This window comes from Oncorhynchus mykiss, chromosome 26, assembly GCF_013265735.2.
Source record: "Oncorhynchus mykiss isolate Arlee chromosome 26, USDA_OmykA_1.1, whole genome shotgun sequence".
NCBI lineage: Eukaryota > Metazoa > Chordata > Actinopteri > Salmoniformes > Salmonidae > Oncorhynchus > Oncorhynchus mykiss.
The window spans coordinates 31260798-31265297 of record NC_048590.1 but is presented as its reverse complement, the minus strand read 5'-3'; the positions used below and the strand labels follow the sequence as shown (position 1 = coordinate 31265297).

At 42.0% G+C, this 4500-nt stretch overlaps 1 long non-coding RNA gene across 1 annotated transcript; it reads left to right on the top strand.

The window, feature by feature from the left end:
* The first annotated feature begins 972 nt into the window (after positions 1-972).
* On the top strand, positions 973-1614 carry LOC118944517. The gene is made up of 2 exons (XR_005039861.1): positions 973-1093; positions 1256-1614. It is a non-coding gene; the product is annotated as an uncharacterized LOC118944517 (long non-coding RNA).
* The last annotated feature ends 2886 nt before the right edge of the window (positions 1615-4500 follow it).

The following is a 4500-nucleotide window of genomic DNA, read 5'->3' as shown; positions in this document are numbered from 1 at the left end:
GAGACACATTAGTTTCCCATTTACAGCCGAAGAACAGGCGCGCGTCAAAGCCCGAGTTTGTCCGCTCATTTAATATGCATGCAGTTGACTGCACGCATATTGCCTTACGCGCACCGTCTGTAGATGAACATGTATATGGTAACAGGAAGAACTTCCATTCATTGAATGTCCAGATCATCAGCGATGCCCGAATGCAACTACTCAATATATGCTCCAAGTGGCCAGGGTCTACGCACGACTCAATCATTCTGCGCCACAGCAGAGTAGTCTAGAAGCTGTTGAGAGTGGTTGCGGGTGGCTTCCTCCTGAGTTCATTTTTTTCTTTATTGTAGCCTATTAATAGTGCAAAATAATGTAACACAACGGTTTTACCCTATTAGGTAACAGGGGCTATCCACTGAGTGGCTTCTCACTCCCTTTGTCATCCCCCCTAAAAGCTGAGGAAATGCGCTAAAATTTGGCCATGACAGAACAAGGTTGGTTGTAGAGCGCACCATCGGACTGCTGAAGAGCAGGGGGCATTGCCTTGATGCATCAGGTGGAAAAGTCCTCTACAAGCCAGAGAAAGTAACTTCATTTCATAAAAATACTAATCTTAAATGTACTTTTAAATGGGTCAACTTAAAGCAGCATACCATTTTATATTTAGCATTTTCTTGAAATTGCACACCCAAATGTTCTGGCCAAATAGCTGAAAAAAGTTTATAATTTGGCCCTAAGGTTACTGAGATGTCCCCTTGAAGCGTGTTCATTTTGTAGCAATGCTAGTGTAAAAGAATGGAATCAGCTGATTCCAGTCATTTCCACTAGCATTGCAACAAAATGCAAACAGATTTCAAGTCGACATCTCAGTAACTGTAGGGCCCATTAGTAGTTGAAGTTTGTTTGACAAGAACATTGGTGTGCAATTTCAAACCTAAATATAAAATGTTGGCCTGTTTTAAGAATTTGTGGTTTCCCTCCCCAAAAGTGAGGCATGGTATTGAAATGGATGTGGAGATTAGAATGGACCCCCAAGAGCCTCCTAACCCAACACTCAATGGAGCACCTGCCCTGGCTGAGGAGGAGGCGGCAGCTCATAGAGAGATTTGTGGTAAGAAACAGAATGCCAGACAACATACAAAGCATAGGTTTTTTATTCACGTTGTGGAAAACGTTCAACAATAGTGTTATGTAAATGAACAACACTGTGTATTCTTCCAAGTTCAGTCACAATCTGCCCAACCAATGTGTTCAACTCGTTCTGGGTTTGCAGGACTGAGGCGGTCAACTCGCAAACTGCAGACGTGGATTGACCCTTGACACCTGTGGCCAAACATTCCCCCTCACTCCTGGCATCTGTGGGTCTGTGACACTTGTGAACTGGGGCCTCACGGACTTCATCCCAGTGCACGGACGCAGATGTGGACGGACCCTCGACACCTGTGGCCAAACCTTCCCCCTCACTCCTGGCAATTGCTGATTTGGGAGCCTCACGCACCTTATCCTTGGGTGGAGGCTGCAACACAGCTTCCCTTGGTGGCGGGGGCACCCTCACCCGGCGCATGGGCTGCAACACAGCTTCCCCCGTTTGTGAATAAAATAAATCATGTCCTGTACTGTATATTCAGGTACTGACCAAGTTTCACAATCTCTTAATTACTTACCGTGATCCAGTGATGTAGTCGTGGGGGATTCACACGCCGACTTCACAGTTTCCGATGTTACTGCTAAACCATGTAAAACTTGGAATTTAACCATTTGAAAAATGTGTATGCGCTTTCCCCAATGATTGCCCTGATGCGCTGGTCCATTAGGGAGAGCTCCGGTGTGCCAGGCCCTCTCCCGTTGCCTTAATGCTGCGGTTATGCATGGCTATTCTTTTTTTCCCTTGCAGTTTGTCAGACCATTTTTTTTCACATCAGCCACAGTTCTGTCTTGCTGCCCCACCTTGTTCACTGCATTGGCAACACACTCCCAAGCTACCTGTTTGGCTTTGTCAACCCACTATTTAGTCCACCAAATAATACGCGTTGCCTGTTTTTAATCTCCTCTACCATCGCCGTGATCTCGTCTTCCAAAAGGATTGCTTTTTTCTTTTGGTCCATGGCTATTCCTGACAAAACCCTTATTTGTGCTAGCATTCTATAAGGGGAAATCACTGATTGTAAAGCATGTTCAGGTGCCGTCAATTCTAAGTTAATTTCAGATTTATAGCTCATCGGTGCTAAGTTACAAATGGGCTTCTTAGAACCTACCTAAGCAAGGCTTTTTATGCTCAGTATCTTTTATGAATCGAACGTAAGTACAACGTCGGAAATGATCTTCGACTAAGTATAAAGTATAAATCATGGTCTTCTCTAGGATTGGGGAAATAAATATCTGAAACGTACATTACAAATAGGGGTGGGCTGAGGGCGGAGTCTTGAATCTGTAAGACATAATCATTCCCACTGCTATTTCTCGCTGATTTATAAACACAACCATCTGTTAGAGAAGCTTCAAGTTGGCATCCTGCAGCCTGTACAGGAGCCCGTTGTGCCACATCTTTTCAAATGCTTTTTTGATGTCAAAGAACACAGAAATGGTTACTTGTTTCCTGTTAAAAGCTCTATGAGTGTCTTCAGTCAATTTCAGAATGTTTTCCATGTTGGAGGTGTTTTCTTAAAACCCTGCCTGGTGAATATAACCTGGAAACAGTTGAGTCCCTTTAAGTGTAGGGAACACAAACAAGGTTTATACTTGGCATGTAGGTTTCTCACTTATGGGTGGCACAAATTGTGATATGGGGGAGGGGAATGGACAGGGTATATGCAAATTAAATACTGTAGCATATACTATAGTAATTACTGCAGTGTTTTGCGAACTGTAGTGTTTTTGCAAACATTACTGTAATATTTACCATACTGTTTTTGCGGTCTATGGTATACTGTAGTATTTACTGTAGTATTCTACAATATACTATACAGTTATACAGTAAGATTTACACATGTTCAATATACTACAGCATTTTGTAGTAAGCAATGTAGAATTCTATAGTAAACTAGATCAGAGGCAGGGGATGGACCAGGGATGTCCTCTTGATAAGAGTGTGAATTGGACCATTTTCCTGTTTTGCTAAGCATTCAAAATGTAAAAAGTACTTTTTGGTGTCAGGGAAAATGTATGGAATTAAAATACATTATTTTCTTTAGAAATGTAGTGAAGTAAAAGTTGTTAAAAATATAAATATTAAAGTACGGATACCTCAAAATGATTTAAGTAGTACTTTAAAGTATTTGTACTTTAAGTACTTTACACCCCTGTCTGTGCATCCATGTATATACAGTGCCTTTGGAAAGTATACAGACCCCTTGACTTTTTCCACATTTTTGTTACGTTACAGCCTTATTCTAAAATGGCAACAAAAAAAAAGTATCCTCATCAATCTATACACCATAATGACAAAGCGAAAACACGTTTTTAGATATTTTGGCAGTTTTATAAAAAAACGAAAACAGAAATACCTTATTTACATAAGTATTCAGACTCTTTGCTTATAAACGTCGAAATTGAGCTCAGGTGCCTCCTGTTTCCATTGGTCAGCTTTGAGATGTTTCTACATCTTGATTGGAGTCCACCTGTGGTAAATTCAATTGATTGGACATGATTTGGAAAGGCACACACCTGTCTATATAAGGTCCCACAGTTGACAGTGAATGACAGAGCAATGAGGTCAAAGGAATTATCCGTAGAGCTCCAAGACAGGATCGTGTCGAGGCACAGATCTGGGGAAGGGTACCAAAAAAGAAAGGTGACCAAGAACCCGATGGTCACTCTGACAGAGCTCTAGAGTTCCTCTTTGGAGATGGGAGAACCTTCCAGAAGGACAACAATCTCTGCAGCGCTCCACCAATCAGGTCTTTATGGTAGGGTGGCCAGACAGAAGCCACTTCTCAGTAAAAGGCACATGACAGCCCACTTGGAGTTTGCCAAAAGGCACCTAAAGATATAGGCGTGGCTTCGAGACAAGTCTCTGAATGTCCTTGAGTGGCCCAGCCAGAGCCTGGACTTGAAACCGATCGAACATGTCTGGAGAGACCTGAAAATAACTGTGCAGCAACGCTCCCCATCCATCCTGACTGAGCGTGAAAGGATCTGCAGAGAAGAATGGGAGAAACTCCCCAAATACAGGTGGGCAAAGCTTGTAGCGTTAAACCCAAGAAGACTCGAGGTTGTAATCGCTGCCAAAGGTGCTTCAACACCTTTTCAAGTACTGAGAAAATGGTCTGAATACTTATGTAAATGTGATATTTTAGTTGTTGTTTTTTATAAATTAGCACAACATTCTAAAAACTTGTTTTCGCTTTCTCATTATGGAGTATTGTGTGTAGATTGATGAGGAAAAAAGGATGTAATCAACTTTAGAATAAGTCTGTAACACAACAAAATGTGAAAAAGTCAAGGGGTCTGACTACTTTCCGAAGGCACTGTATGTGTGCTTATGAACATGGGTAACTCCTCAGTCCTAATGCATGTACG